We start from the raw sequence: 18129 nt of genomic DNA on the forward strand, positions 1-18129 counted from the left end.
GCAGTATTAAAGTTTGGTTCCTATATCAAAGCAGAATAGGAAGAAGAGGGAAAGAATAGTTGGTAAAAGAGTATAGATTATAATGCCCAATCATGAGTAATGCAAGTTTCGACGAAAATCAGAAATAACATTGCATTATAGTCTATTCGTTTTAGGGTCAATCATTAGAAAATCAATACAAGAGACGAGATTTTTACGGAATTTTTCTTCCAAACTCTGTAGAAGCCTTGAAGAAATTAAATTATGTAAATTTCCTTGAAAGAATGACGAAACCTAGTATGATAAAACACTATACAGAATAAATTGAATCATCTTTGATAAAATATCGTCATTTATTACTTACATTTTTTTGTAGTGTTGTGAATAATCGTCTATTGAACTCAAAAAGTGCTTCAACTGCATCATGTGCATTGACACCAAGGACTCGCACAAATGCATCTAAATATCGATTTCTGTAATAATGATAATAAAAATAATAATAATAATAATAACGATTGCAAAAGCTCTATCTTTCTTTTTATACTGATTTATACCATTTCAAGCCTTACAGAAAAGAAAGCAAACATACGGTTAAGAAAATATTCTCCCTTCAGTGGGACGTTAAAATTTAATGTTGTTCATTTGACTTTAGAAGGTAAATTACAGTGACCATTTCACGGGTGTGATACAGCTGAATCCAGATATACACTTACAATGCATTTTTTTTTCTCTCAATGGGTATAGTGCTAAAGAGGATACAAACAGGCCATGAAGGACGAAAACAAATTTCACAGTTTAGAACGAATATATATATATATATATATATATATATATATATATATATATATATATATATATATATATATATATATATATATATATATATATATATATACATATATATATATATACACACTGAGTTTCAAAATGATGAAATGTCCACGAACAAAGTGTCAGTAATTTCAAAATGGAAGAAGATAAAGATGGCCGAGATTATCTCTTTCAAGATAAGATAAAGCTCTTCGGCTAACTGCAGATAGAGGAATGTCACTCTCCAATTAGACATCATGTAAATTACAAAGAAATTTCAAAAGAAAGATATTCAGAAAATAGAAAAAATCATTACATAAATCACAACTGTTTTACTCCATTCACAGTTTGGTAAATGTATAAAAATTATATAGTATAGCACGATTCCAGATAAAGATTGCACTTGAGTATCTTAAACGAAGTATAGATTATTGCAATTGCATAAAGAATGCATTCATACCCAACACTATTTTCGGTGGAAGTGAAGGAAGGTTCGATGCACCGAGAGAGCTGTGTTCTCCATGTGTCGAGAAAATACTGTACTTTTCTCACGGCTACTCGCTTGGACACATATTCGTATTTCTCCATAACCTAACAGAAAGTGGATAGGAGATAGAGTAAGAAAAGCGGATTGGAGAATACCTCCAATGATCGATTTTCCTTCTTTTTTTACAATAAATTGTTTTTGAAAGTATAAACAACACTAAGGCATATCAGCAGTACCTTCAACTTCTAAACTGTGCATCGTTTACATGGTTTAGAGAAGAAACAGGATTATAAGGATTGTATATGGAAGATAGGATTATAAGATTTATAGTTGGGAAACATGATTATAGTAACTTGGAGGTTTCCGTGTAACAAATGAACACGTATATAACTGAGCTGAAGAACAATATACATTTTTCATGTAATTTAACTGAGGAAAGACGGCAGCAAAATCCGTGATCACTTTGTATCTCTTGTGAAAAATCTCCAGTGTTTACACATACAAGGGTAGGTGATGGTCAGTCCAAGACTGTTGGTTTATCTTGGGTTCTCAGGTTTCCTCTACCTTAAGTCACTTCATGCCAACATCTGAGCCGCTGAGAGTGTGTTATGTGAATTGTCAGAAGTTATTATTAAACGCATGTAACAATAAGTGAACATTAAAAAGAAACAGCATTACCGTGATCATCTTCACCTTCGAAGTCTGCTCTAATTCTAGGGCCTTCACAAAACAGTTGGCGGCTTCCTTTGCCTTGACCTTAAGGGCCTGTTTTAAGACCTCCTTGGATCCCGTTTGTGACTCTATGCGGATTAACGCGTTCTTATATATCTGTAAAAAAAATGTCAAGAAATGAAATTGTTTTAAAAGTATAACGAATCTCCATAATGTCCATTAATTGAATGAGTTAATGCAACTGACTACCAATAGATTACAAATATAAGAAAACATTTTTCTGCCGACTTGTAGAATTATGAGATTACATCACACCATCGTCGTCGTAGTCATCGTCAGTATTATTATTATTGTTGTTGTTATTCTCGACCTTATTGATGGTGTTTGTCATCAAAGAAAATTACGATCATTCAGATTAGGTAGGAATGAATATACGTGATGAAAAATACGTCTACAAGAGATATATTCCTTTGCATGCATACATGTACATAGTTACATGATACTGAAATTACACAATTTTGCCTTGCCGGCCTGAAGAATTCCTCTGTAGTAAAGACTTTGTTGGAATGAGCAAAGAACCAATATTGTTAAAAACGTCTGTTCAATGCTCTAAGAAATGGCACTGTATTTTTATCCAGGTGAATATAGGTACATAATAGTTTCGTATTCTCACCCGCCGCCTGTCCTCAGTCTGTTCGTATGCCTGTATGTACGTTTTTCTGGTCTTCTTAAGGGCTTTTCTCAGAATGTTCAAGATCATCTTCTCCTCGGAACATAAAGAGAATCTGAAATGGAACATTTGTAAAGTATTTACCAAATTAAGGATGTTTTGAGAACATTTAAAATAACAAGTAAGCCACTAGACAAATGCACCTCTAAACTGTATGAAAAGAAACTAGAAAGAAGTTCGAAATGTCACTAAAATTTGAGAGACATTTTAGGTTTTGCTTACAGAGAGAGAAATCTTCGGTCTCGTGTAGATCATTTACGATTACAACGCTTGTATTATCAAATAATTTCCAATTTTAATTGATATAAAACTCAGCTTGAATCTTTATAGTCAAAGAGAAACGTTGTGAATTTAAATTCTATTAAAAAGAAAACGAATTTACCCAAGCAGCAGATAACGTTTAACATAATTTGGACAGACGAATTCCATCCCATTCCAAACAAACACCAGTCATCAAATATCTAGTTTTCTATTAATCAAACAGAACTTTGATCAATATGTGCACCAAACGGAAGACGAAACCCTTGAATTTAACGGTATAAAATAAATTAGTAGATTTCAAGACGTATAGTGCACTAGAACAAATTATACTTCCTATACTAACTTCCTTAAGACTCTGGATGCGTCCAGGCATATAGAGACGTCCTTTTCGACATCCAAATGTTGCATAGCAACACCATAAAAGAAGGAAGGGAAAGCTCTGGAGATGACAGGATAATCTGAAGTAACGAAAAGCAAGCGTTACAGATTATAACCTTTAAAGATTGAAAATAATAAATGAAATCAGTACAATTTAACTGTCAATCACAAAAGGTGTTGTAGGAGTGCGTGTGTGTGGTTTGGATTTTTAACGTAGCTTTAACAATTTTTCAGTCATATCGCTACGATGTCTGCAGTGTGATAGTTTAGAGTGATCTCTAGCACTGGGGCATCATGCCGCAGACAAGCCAGGCAGCTGTTAGTACCATTTTTGTAAGTCATTGGTATCACTGGGCCGGGGATCGAACCCACGACCTCCCGCATCCGAGGCGGACGCTCTAACCACTAGGCCACCGAATGGTTGTTTTAGGAGAAGATATGTCAGATATATATCAATTACTTGTAATGTGTTGCTAGAATATTGAGAGAGAGAGAGAGAATATGTAGTGAGATATATACCTCTGGCCATCTCCAGACGTGTTTGAAGCTTCTCGTTCCAGGCCAGAGCCTTCGTCTCACACCAATCTTGGCTGAGAGCTCTCTCCTCCAGAACATCCACCCAGAAGTCAAAGTCACTTAAACAGAAATAGGAATTATAATGAGTTACATATAACTATAATCAATCGGATTAAAATTATTCATTATTTGGGATGAGGTTAGATCAACAGTAAATGAGTCTGCTTAATTACGTTATCTTCACGTGAAAACTATCGGAATATTTTCTTTCAGTCAAGTGAGTGGTGTCTTTTTTAATTTGTTGATGCGGCCTTCAAAACGAAAAGAGTAGTGCTTCGACTCTGCAGTTGCCGGTTAGTTTGCTTGACTGAGTGCAATGATGTGTGTCTGCTGATTGAAAGCCGTCGTGTGATTTTGAATAGTTTTAGTTCTCCGTTTTCCATTATCTAAACTTTCACATTAATCTGTCATTATTATATTTATTTAGCTCTAGATAAATAAGGAATTAAACAGAACCTTTAAACTTGAGCGATGGAACAAAAATATGGTCCTACAGTAGGAAAAGGAATAAAGCACTTATTTTGAAAGTATTTCTTTGATTTATTTGAAGCTACGTATGGTTGTCGGGTCATGCTGAAATAAACAAGCACCATTCGTGTAATATAATGAAACCAAAGCGTTCTTTTACAGAGCTCTATTTTGATGACTATGTAATAGGCAGAATGGCAATAATTTATCTTTGATCTCGAGATTAATAATCAATTTAAACAATGAGAATGCAAATGCACATGCCGAATCTCTTTTCCGACCTACTTACCATAAACAATAGATACTATTGATAGTAGCGTTTGGTTACCTCGAATGCCATGTAAATGGTGTGTGTGTGGTGTCGATATGTGGGGAGGAGAGTCAACCAACCATTCATTTTCTTTCACAATTTTATGCTATTATTTATAAATTACTCACGTTAATGCTGAATATGACTTCGGGAGATCACTCATTACTTGAAAATCCACCATTTCATCAAATTTGAAAAGATTAGACTTGGAAAATCAGAGATTTCTTTCTGTCAACGTGACCACGTTTAGCAAGCTTTGTGCACAACGTAAGGATAAGAAACGTCCTCTTGGAAACGCTGCGTCATAGATTACGTCACTAATGAGTGACGCAGTTTTTCGTCATTCTCAGCTAAACGTTTCGACGAAGGCCTCTCGCTGATTATGATTTTGATTTCGATATGATTATAATTGGTAGCTTGAATGAAGGAACATAAAGTTAATTAAATATTAATTGTTCGTTTTCATTTCTCTTTATGAGTCCGATGAAAGCAGTATCTAAAACTATAATTTGCAGCTTACCTATTCATTGCTTGTTGCTGTTTTCCATAAACATAGACATACCCACACTTTCCCCACTCAGTTCCTGTAACTTCGTCTCACAACACACACATTTTAAAGGGACGCGGTGCTTTGCTTAAAGAGCCTGTCAACCCTTCCAGCATACCTTCAAATATTAGCTTCGTACCTTTTTTCTTTTCTACTTCTTTTTTCGGGAGGGGGTAGTGATGAAAGGTAATTGTTAACTACATTTTCTCTTTTGTTTGTTTAAATATATTTAATTTTCTTTCGATGTATCAGCAATACATATCCAACGAAATTTCAGCCACACTACCTGAAAGTAACATAGAGGTATACCAACATTCTCTCCAATGTACATGTTGCAAATGTAACCAACTTCACCTTATACCCACTACTCTTTCAGAAGTTCATAATATCTGTAGATCGCCTCCTCACGCATCAGATTCTGGAGGTCCCCGGTTCGAACTCCGGCCGAGTCATACCAAAGACTTACGAAAATGGTAGTAACAGCTGCCTCGCTAGGCCCTCAGCATTAAAAGCTTAGTGCTAGGACTGGCCGGCCTGGTGTAAGGATAATATGACATTATGGGACATCATGCTACATGTCTGCGGCATGATGCCCTAGTTCTAGACATCACTATAAACTGCCACACTAAAGACATCGTAGCGATATGAGTGAAAAATTGTTAAAGCTACGTTAAAAATCCATATCACACACACACACACACACACACACACTCATGCTGTAATATCTTAAATGGAGAATCAGTCTGAATTTGTTGTGTTCGGTATTTGATTTGGATTAGAATTATTTATTCCAATAATTTATATGTGGTATTACAAAGTGCTCAATAATATTCTTGTACAGTGATACTAACTTGGAATTATAGTCAATTCAAACAAGGATATATTGGGTTATATTTTTGTGATTCATCGAAAGACTGTTGGCACATCATAACACATCAGGCATTTGTTACGTTACATTTCGAGAATACAGGCACATCAATGATGAGTCGTTTCTATGATAAATGCATTTGCATTATTTCGATTAAAGTGGTTGTTTATCTTGACTCATCCGTATTTTTGTGCAAAATTGAATGAGCATGTAACACTCAAATTTAATAAAGAAATATACGATAGAGATTTGCGTCTGTGCCACGAGTGTGTGTGTGTGTGTGTGTGTGCGTGCGTGTCTTTGTGATTCGGTTGTTAAGGTAGCTTTAAATATTTTCAGTCATATCGCTACGATGTCTGCAGTGTGGCAATTTATTGTGATGTCTAGCACTGGGGCATCATACCGAAGACAAGTAGCATCATTACCCACTAAGCAACATCATGCTGAAACCAGGCCAACCAGTCCAAACACTAACATCTTAATGCTGAGCGACAAGCATTGCCATTTGTATGTCTTTAGTATGACTCGGCCGTGATTCGCACCCGCGACCTCCCGCATCCGACGTGGACGCTCTAATCATTTACACCACGGGATAGGCCTATAAGACAGCAGCGTTACATTATATATTAATGATATACGACGAGGTGCAAAAAGTTTTCATTAAGAAGCCTCGTCTCCTTTTAATGAAATATGTATACAGCGAGTGGTATATCATTGATACAGCGTAGATACTATACATACATACGAACCTCACATCCCTACCGATTGTGTTCGCTACAAAATGTAGTTCTGTGCCTTTTGTGGCTATTTTTTATCTAGTGATGTATACATGTAACAATAATCCCCGTTTTCTAAATGAATCTAATAAGGTAGACAATTTGATCGCAATCATTTCTTTTTTCCGTTCCCAAAACCCTCTCATGTATTAGTTACAAAATATGCAGAAATCTGGAGAGAGAGAGAAAAAGAATTAGTACTGGATGAAAAACTTGAAATAAAACTTACACCAAGTGATTTCCAACAATATGGTTCCTTGTAAAGCTATGAGTGCACTTTCCTTGGGATTTATTTACAGTGTTTATGTAATAATTGATACAAAGTTGCAAACTATGTCGCCTTTGTACGGAAATATCTCGGTTACGTGGTAAACATACTTTGATGTATTTAATCTTTTCTTATTGTTGTTTCATAAACCTATTATAATGTTCTGAAAATCGATTATAATTAATTAAAAATGAAAATGTCCAAACGCAACCCCCATTCTCTCTCTCTCTCTCTCTCTCTCTCTCTCTCTCTCTCTCTCATTGTAACAAGATAGTTGGGAAAATCCACGAAAAGCTAGCCTCCTTTTCATTTCATGAAAAATTTATACATCATGTGTCTTCGATCATAGATTCGCAGTACAATATATATATATATATATATATATATATATATATATATATATATATATATATATATATATATATATATATATATATATATATATATATATATTGTGTGTGTGTATGGCACGTATGTATGCATATATGTATGTATCTATGTATATATCTATGTATGCATGTATGCATGCATGTATATATGTATGTATGTATGTATGTATGTATGTATGTATGCGTGTGTGTTTTTTGTGGGGGTGGGGAGCGCGCGCGCGCCCGCTTTCCAGTTCATGTATTGAAATCATTTAGTAAACTTAGCAGGATCTCACTTATGTTGAATATGTATTCCTTATTCCTCCCTGTGCTCTCGCATCGTCTTAATCGATGATCTGCAGGTAATACGTTACTCACTCAATGATAAAGGGAAGGTATGTGTGCCTGTGTCTGTGTCTGTGTCGGTGTCTGTTTGTGTGTGGTGAATCCCTGAAGCTAACTTGATTATTTAATAATAACACACAAAATATGATAGGCTATTTTGTTTATTCGCTGAATCAGGATAATTCACATTCGCTAAACATAATAAGGTTATTGAGACAGAATAATTCTCTCTCTCTCTCTCTCTCTCTCTCTCTCTCTCTCTCTCACACACACACACACACACACATGGACAAATGAATTTATCATGATCAATATTCAGTGACAGGGCCTTTGCTGGCCAAAACAATGTAAGATTTTTAGACATGATTCGCATCATTCATTACGTTTTTACTAGAACAAAAATTAATGAATTTGCATGCGTATACAATATTTACATTTTTGTTAGAAAATACCCGACAATTGTTATTCGGCTAATACCGTCTGCAGATTTTCTTTAAAACAAGTCGGGGTTGAGAGCTCACATACTTTACGGGGAAAAACCCGATTTTGTTCTTGCTAAAAGGAAAGGTTCTCTTATAAAAACCGAGTGCCAGCCCAAGTACATTGGCATCCGTCAGTTGGTTGACCACCATCCCTGTGGATAAAATGTTAATACATTAGTACATTGCGTGTCAGTGAGTTAAGTTGTTGCTAAAAGTATGGAGCAGCAAGATGTTTTTTATCTTTATTTTTATTGGTATTGTTCCTGCTAAATATACAGTCAGTAGAAAGGAGCTTTCCGTATATTCCGTATTACGAGGAGGATTTAAATCCTGGTTTGAATTTATAAATAGTACTTGTTGAAAAGAAAATGACCCCTTTTCATTTTTCCTGCCTTTATCCGGCTGGGTCATTTACAGACAACTCAGTCACATATATCTACAGAGATTTGTAGAATTTTATATCTTTGGTCAAAATGACGCTACCGATTGGCGATAAAATTAGTGAAGATACAGAGAGAAAATCTAATACTTTTCAGACTGTACTAAATAATGTTATCCCTTTGAAAAACAAAGAAAAAAGATCACCAACACCAATAACAATATCATCCCAAGGAAGGGCAATATATTACAAAGAGTGTCACAAAGGCTGCACCAAAACAATGTTTACTGTATTTCTCAATTGCCAAGCACGATAGTCATTTCAAATGCTATAAAAATTGACCATATTGGAACAATATGCTTTCAGAATGTATTACAATATGATTTGCTTCTCTAGAAGTAAAATATTATGAAATCTTACCTTTTTTGCATGTGAGCTCGTGTTTTCCACTGGCCTTATGATCATGTACAACTGTCACTTGTTGTTTGAGAGGTGTAGACAAGTCTGAAAGATTTAATGAAATATGCACATGTTTTTGTATTAAAAAAATGACCTTAACTGATGAACTGCGATGTTTCACTCATTTGTTCATTGGTCGAGAGGTTAGAATAATTGTACCGTATGTTGGAAAGTCAGACAACCGGTATAGCACACAATGACACGCTTGCTTTGCGCCTCTGCTGTTCTTGGTTCGATGCCGTCTCCGTCACATTTCTTTAAATCGATAGTGTCAACTGCATTCTCTTGTTTCAATCACATCTATTACAACGTTTTCGATATAGGAGAGAGTTTTATATAAGCCAGGAGAACTTCTATAGAAATGAAGTCAAGTTTAAGCTCCAAACAAATTCAGTACTAAACGTTATTGTTTATACCAACCAAGTGTCTGCATTTTTAAGCTGGATTACAAAGGAGTAATGTGCCTGTTTCATATAAATATCTCCAAACATATTTCTTATTTATTTTAATTTATTTATCGATTTTAATATCTAACCTGATGATATCACTTGGGACTGTCTTGTATCTTGGTCGACTTCATGCCATTTAAAGCCAGGAGGCTGAAACACGGAGTCAGCAAGACCAGAATACTCTGGAGAACAAGATAACGAAAATTATTAATAGCGATAATAGTGTCCTTCAAAATAGACGAAAGCGACGACAAAGTAATATGTATTAACTGTTGATGCATGTTAAGTTCGTAGACTTTTGTGTTACACGTTGACATTGGTTGAGTTCTGCACCTGTCAAGTACACGCTCGTAATACTAGATATCAACATTATTAACATTTTTCGTTGTGGACATTTCTTGTCAAACATTTGTTGCATTTTTATGAAGTAAGAGTTTAACGTTGTTTTTTTCTGAGTTCATCGTGGTATAAACTGTCACTTGCCGACTCACACAGCAAATAACACCCGAAGGGCGTTATGTAAGCTGTGTGAGTCGGCAACTGACAGTTTATACCACGATGAACTCAGATAAAACAACGTTAAACTCTTATAATTGAAATTGTAATCATTGGTTATGTTATTTTGTTTGCATCATTGAAAAAACAGAAATCTTAATTGAGCGTAGTAATACATATTTGTGGTTTTTCTGTTACGTAGCTATTTATAGCACTTGGGATGTCCTGCTTGATCGCAATAAGGTCATCATAATACCAGTCCTTCAACCAATGGAAGCCAAATTTTTTCAATTATTTTTTGTTTGTTTGTTAGAATGTTGTTTTTCTTTAATGCTTACTTCATGTCTGCCTTAACTGGCGGTGTTTATCTTATGTTGTACACGTGACTATTTATAGAAGTGGAAAAGTAGTTCTCCTTACAGTTCATACAGAAATGAACGCAATTCGTTTTGATCACGTGGTAACATTCTGACCAATGGAAATGTTACTTTCCTGAACCAGCTACTGGCATTGCAATTATCGTATTATGAACTTCATATTACTGTGTACATGCTGAAATATCTACTTACCCAAATATGACTCTTTGTCATTGCCCTTCTGTGTCATGGATTTTCCTTTCGGTTCAAATCCAAGAACTTGTTTTACCTCTACACCAATGTCAGTGTCCCTCTATTTTGAAAAAGAAAATATATACATAACCGTTTGACACCTATTTACCTAATTAGTTTGTAACCTATGGAACTGAGTGGTTCTCTTTAAACTACTTAGAATTCAAAGGTTAGTTTCAAGCTGTGAAACTGGTTTTATATAAAACGGAGTTGAATATAAAGATACGTTTGCTGCAGTATTAAAGTTTGGTTCCTATATCAAAGCAGAATAGGAAGAAGAGGGAAAGAATAGTTGGTAAAAGAGTATAGATTATAATGCCCAATCATGAGTAATGCAAGTTTCGACGAAAATCAGAAATAACATTGCATTATAGTCTATTCGTTTTAGGGTCAATCATTAGAAAATCAATACAAGAGAAGAGATTTTTACGGAATTTTTCTTCCAAACTCTGTAGAAGCCTTGAAGAAATTAAATTATGTAAATTTCCTTGAAAGAATGACGAAACCTAGTATGATAAAACACTATACAGAATAAATTGAATCATCTTTGATAAAATATCGTCATTTATTACTTACATTTTTTTGTAGTGTTGTGAATAATCGTCTATTGAACTCAAAAAGTGCTTCAACTGCATCATGTGCATTGACACCAAGGACTCGCACAAATGCATCTAAATATCGATTTCTGTAATAATGATAATAAAAATAATAATAATAATAATAACGATTGCAAAAGCTCTATCTTTCTTTTTATACTGATTTATACCATTTCAAGCCTTACAGAAAAGAAAGCAAACATACGGTTAAGAAAATATTCTCCCTTCAGTGGGACGTTAAAATTTAATGTTGTTCATTTGACTTTAGAAGGTAAATTACAGTGACCATTTCACGGGTGTGATACAGCTGAATCCAGATATACACTTACAATGCATTTTTTTTTCTCTCAATGGGTATAGTGCTAAAGAGGATACAAACAGGCCATGAAGGACGAAAACAAATTTCACAGTTTAGAACGAATATATATATATATATATATATATATATATATATATATATATATATATATATATATATATATATATATATATATATATATATATATATACATATATATATATATACACACTGAGTTTCAAAATGATGAAATGTCCACGAACAAAGTGTCAGTAATTTCAAAATGGAAGAAGATAAAGATGGCCGAGATTATCTCTTTCAAGATAAGATAAAGCTCTTCGGCTAACTGCAGATAGAGGAATGTCACTCTCCAATTAGACATCATGTAAATTACAAAGAAATTTCAAAAGAAAGATATTCAGAAAATAGAAAAAATCATTACATAAATCACAACTGTTTTACTCCATTCACAGTTTGGTAAATGTATAAAAATTATATAGTATAGCACGATTCCAGATAAAGATTGCACTTGAGTATCTTAAACGAAGTATAGATTATTGCAATTGCATAAAGAATGCATTCATACCCAACACTATTTTCGGTGGAAGTGAAGGAAGGTTCGATGCACCGAGAGAGCTGTGTTCTCCATGTGTCGAGAAAATACTGTACTTTTCTCACGGCTACTCGCTTGGACACATATTCGTATTTCTCCATAACCTAACAGAAAGTGGATAGGAGATAGAGTAAGAAAAGCGGATTGGAGAATACCTCCAATGATCGATTTTCCTTCTTTTTTTACAATAAATTGTTTTTGAAAGTATAAACAACACTAAGGCATATCAGCAGTACCTTCAACTTCTAAACTGTGCATCGTTTACATGGTTTAGAGAAGAAACAGGATTATAAGGATTGTATATGGAAGATAGGATTATAAGATTTATAGTTGGGAAACATGATTATAGTAACTTGGAGGTTTCCGTGTAACAAATGAACACGTATATAACTGAGCTGAAGAACAATATACATTTTTCATGTAATTTAACTGAGGAAAGACGGCAGCAAAATCCGTGATCACTTTGTATCTCTTGTGAAAAATCTCCAGTGTTTACACATACAAGGGTAGGTGATGGTCAGTCCAAGACTGTTGGTTTATCTTGGGTTCTCAGGTTTCCTCTACCTTAAGTCACTTCATGCCAACATCTGAGCCGCTGAGAGTGTGTTATGTGAATTGTCAGAAGTTATTATTAAACGCATGTAACAATAAGTGAACATTAAAAAGAAACAGCATTACCGTGATCATCTTCACCTTCGAAGTCTGCTCTAATTCTAGGGCCTTCACAAAACAGTTGGCGGCTTCCTTTGCCTTGACCTTAAGGGCCTGTTTTAAGACCTCCTTGGATCCCGTTTGTGACTCTATGCGGATTAACGCGTTCTTATATATCTGTAAAAAAAATGTCAAGAAATGAAATTGTTTTAAAAGTATAACGAATCTCCATAATGTCCATTAATTGAATGAGTTAATGCAACTGACTACCAATAGATTACAAATATAAGAAAACATTTTTCTGCCGACTTGTAGAATTATGAGATTACATCACACCATCGTCGTCGTAGTCATCGTCAGTATTATTATTATTGTTGTTGTTATTCTCGACTTTATTGATGGTGTTTGTCATCAAAGAAAATTACGATCATTCAGATTAGGTAGGAATGAATATACGTGATGAAAAATACGTCTACAAGAGATATATTCCTTTGCATGCATACATGTACATAGTTACATGATACTGAAATTACACAATTTTGCCTTGCCGGCCTGAAGAATTCCTCTGTAGTAAAGACTTTGTTGGAATGAGCAAAGAACCAATATTGTTAAAAACGTCTGTTCAATGCTCTAAGAAATGGCACTGTATTTTTATCCAGGTGAATATAGGTACATAATAGTTTCGTATTCTCACCCGCCGCCTGTCCTCAGTCTGTTCGTATGCCTGTATGTACGTTTTTCTGGTCTTCTTAAGGGCTTTTCTCAGAATGTTCAAGATCATCTTCTCCTCGGAACATAAAGAGAATCTGAAATGGAACATTTGTAAAGTATTTACCAAATTAAGGATGTTTTGAGAACATTTAAAATAACAAGTAAGCCACTAGACAAATGCACCTCTAAACTGTATGAAAAGAAACTAGAAAGAAGTTCGAAATGTCACTAAAATTTGAGAGACATTTTAGGTTTTGCTTACAGAGAGAGAAATCTTCGGTCTCGTGTAGATCATTTACGATTACAACGCTTGTATTATCAAATAATTTCCAATTTTAATTGATATAAAACTCAGCTTGAATCTTTATAGTCAAAGAGAAACGTTGTGAATTTAAATTCTATTAAAAAGAAAACGAATTTACCCAAGCAGCAGATAACGTTTAACATAATTTGGACAGACGAATTCCATCCCATTCCAAACAAACACCAGTCATCAAATATCTAGTTTTCTATTAATCAAACAGAACTTTGATCAATATGTGCACCAAACGGAAGACGAAACCCTTGAATTTAACGGTATAAAATAAATTAGTAGATTTCAAGACGTATAGTGCACTAGAACAAATTATACTTCCTATACTAACTTCCTTAAGACTCTGGATGCGTCCAGGCATATAGAGACGTCCTTTTCGACATCCAAATGTTGCATAGCAACACCATAAAAGAAGGAAGGGAAAGCTCTGGAGATGACAGGATAATCTGAAGTAACGAAAAGCAAGCGTTACAGATTATAACCTTTAAAGATTGAAAATAATAAATGAAATCAGTACAATTTAACTGTCAATCACAAAAGGTGTTGTAGGAGTGCGTGTGTGTGGTTTGGATTTTTAACGTAGCTTTAACAATTTTTCAGTCATATCGCTACGATGTCTGCAGTGTGATAGTTTAGAGTGATCTCTAGCACTGGGGCATCATGCCGCAGACAAGCCAGGCAGCTGTTAGTACCATTTTTGTAAGTCATTGGTATCACTGGGCCGGGGATCGAACCCACGACCTCCCGCATCCGAGGCGGACGCTCTAACCACTAGGCCACCGAATGGTTGTTTTAGGAGAAGATATGTCAGATATATATCAATTACTTGTAATGTGTTGCTAGAATATTGAGAGAGAGAGAGAGAATATGTAGTGAGATATATACCTCTGGCCATCTCCAGACGTGTTTGAAGCTTCTCGTTCCAGGCCAGAGCCTTCGTCTCACACCAATCTTGGCTGAGAGCTCTCTCCTCCAGAACATCCACCCAGAAGTCAAAGTCACTTAAACAGAAATAGGAATTATAATGAGTTACATATAACTATAATCAATCGGATTAAAATTATTCATTATTTGGGATGAGGTTAGATCAACAGTAAATGAGTCTGCTTAATTACGTTATCTTCACGTGAAAACTATCGGAATATTTTCTTTCAGTCAAGTGAGTGGTGTCTTTTTTAATTTGTTGATGCGGCCTTCAAAACGAAAAGAGTAGTGCTTCGACTCTGCAGTTGCCGGTTAGTTTGCTTGACTGAGTGCAATGATGTGTGTCTGCTGATTGAAAGCCGTCGTGTGATTTTGAATAGTTTTAGTTCTCCGTTTTCCATTATCTAAACTTTCACATTAATCTGTCATTATTATATTTATTTAGCTCTAGATAAATAAGGAATTAAACAGAACCTTTAAACTTGAGCGATGGAACAAAAATATGGTCCTACAGTAGGAAAAGGAATAAAGCACTTATTTTGAAAGTATTTCTTTGATTTATTTGAAGCTACGTATGGTTGTCGGGTCATGCTGAAATAAACAAGCACCATTCGTGTAATATAATGAAACCAAAGCGTTCTTTTACAGAGCTCTATTTTGATGACTATGTAATAGGCAGAATGGCAATAATTTATCTTTGATCTCGAGATTAATAATCAATTTAAACAATGAGAATGCAAATGCACATGCCGAATCTCTTTTCCGACCTACTTACCATAAACAATAGATACTATTGATAGTAGCGTTTGGTTACCTCGAATGCCATGTAAATGGTGTGTGTGTGGTGTCGATATGTGGGGAGGAGAGTCAACCAACCATTCATTTTCTTTCACAATTTTATGCTATTATTTATAAATTACTCACGTTAATGCTGAATATGACTTCGGGAGATCACTCATTACTTGAAAATCCACCATTTCATCAAATTTGAAAAGATTAGACTTGGAAAATCAGAGATTTCTTTCTTTCAACGTGACCACGTTTAGCAAGCTTTGTGCACAACGTAAGGATAAGAAACGTCCTCTTGGAAACGCTGCGTCATAGATTACGTCACTAATGAGTGACGCAGTTTTTCGTCATTCTCAGCTAAACGTTTCGACGAAGGCCTCTCGCTGATTATGATTTTGATTTCGATATGATTATAATTGGTAGCTTGAATGAAGGAACATAAAGTTAATTAAATATTAATTGTTCGTTTTCATTTCTCTTTATGAGTCCGATGAAAGCAGTATCTAAAACTATAATTTGCAGCTTACCTATTCATTGCTTGTTGCTGTTTTCCATAAACATAGACATACCCACACTTTCCCCACTCAGTTCCTGTAACTTCGTCTCACAACACACACATTTTAAAGGGACGCGGTGCTTTGCTTAAAGAGCCTGTCAACCCTTCCAGCATACCTTCAAATATTAGCTTCGTACCTTTTTTCTTTTCTACTTCTTTTTTCGGGAGGGGGTAGTGATGAAAGGTAATTGTTAACTACATTTTCTCTTTTGTTTGTTTAAATATATTTAATTTTCTTTCGATGTATCAGCATACATATCCAACGAAATTTCAGCCACACTACCTGAAAGTAACATAGAGGTATACCAACATTCTCTCCAATGTACATGTTGCAAATGTAACCAACTTCACCTTATACCCACTACTCTTTCAGAAGTTCATAATATCTGTAGATCGCCTCCTCACGCATCAGATTCTGGAGGTCCCCGGTTCGAACTCCGGCCGAGTCATACCAAAGACTTACGAAAATGGTAGTAACAGCTGCCTCGCTAGGCCCTCAGCATTAAAAGCTTAGTGCTAGGACTGGCCGGCCTGGTGTAAGGATAATATGACATTATGGGACATCATGCTACATGTCTGCGGCATGATGCCCTAGTTCTAGACATCACTATAAACTGCCACACTAAAGACATCGTAGCGATATGAGTGAAAAATTGTTAAAGCTACGTTAAAAATCCATATCACACACACACACACACACACACACACTCATGCTGTAATATCTTAAATGGAGAATCAGTCTGAATTTGTTGTGTTCGGTATTTGATTTGGATTAGAATTATTTATTCCAATAATTTATATGTGGTATTACAAAGTGCTCAATAATATTCTTGTACAGTGATACTAACTTGGAATTATAGTCAATTCAAACAAGGATATATTGGGTTATATTTTTGTGATTCATCGAAAGACTGTTGGCACATCATAACACATCAGGCATTTGTTACGTTACATTTCGAAAATACAGGCACATCAATGATGAGTCGTTTCTATGATAAATGCATTTGCATTATTTCGATTAAAGTGGTTGTTTATCTTGACTCATCCGTATTTTTGTGCAAAATTGAATGAGCATGTAACACTCAAATTTAATAAAGAAATATACGATAGAGATTTGCGTCTGTGCCACGAGTGTGTGTGTGTGTGTGTGTGTGCGTGCGTGTCTTTGTGATTCGGTTGTTAAGGTAGCTTTAAATATTTTCAGTCATATCGCTACGATGTCTGCAGTGTGGCAATTTATTGTGATGTCTAGCACTGGGGCATCATACCGAAGACAAGTAGCATCATTACCCACTAAGCAACATCATGCTGAAACCAGGCCAACCAGTCCAAACACTAACATCTTAATGCTGAGCGACAAGCATTGCCATTTGTATGTCTTTAGTATGACTCGGCCGTGATTCGCACCCGCGACCTCCCGCATCCGACGTGGACGCTCTAATCATTTACACCACGGGATAGGCCTATAAGACAGCAGCGTTACATTATATATTAATGATATACGACGAGGTGCAAAAAGTTTTCATTAAGAAGCCTCGTCTCCTTTTAATGAAATATGTATACAGCGAGTGGTATATCATTGATACAGCGTAGATACTATACATACATACGAACCTCACATCCCTACCGATTGTGTTCGCTACAAAATGTAGTTCTGTGCCTTTTGTGGCTATTTTTTATCTAGTGATGTATACATGTAACAATAATCCCCGTTTTCTAAATGAATCTAATAAGGTAGACAATTTGATCGCAATCATTTCTTTTTTCCGTTCCCAAAACCCTCTCATGTATTAGTTACAAAATATGCAGAAATCTGGAGAGAGAGAGAAAAAGAATTAGTACTGGATGAAAAACTTGAAATAAAACTTACACCAAGTGATTTCCAACAATATGGTTCCTTGTAAAGCTATGAGTGCACTTTCCTTGGGATTTATTTACAGTGTTTATGTAATAATTGATACAA

Source organism: Sinohyriopsis cumingii, chromosome 2 (genome assembly GCF_028554795.1).
Source record: "Sinohyriopsis cumingii isolate HCF-2022 chromosome 2, ASM2855479v2, whole genome shotgun sequence".
NCBI classification, from domain to species: Eukaryota; Metazoa; Mollusca; class Bivalvia; order Unionida; family Unionidae; genus Sinohyriopsis; species Sinohyriopsis cumingii.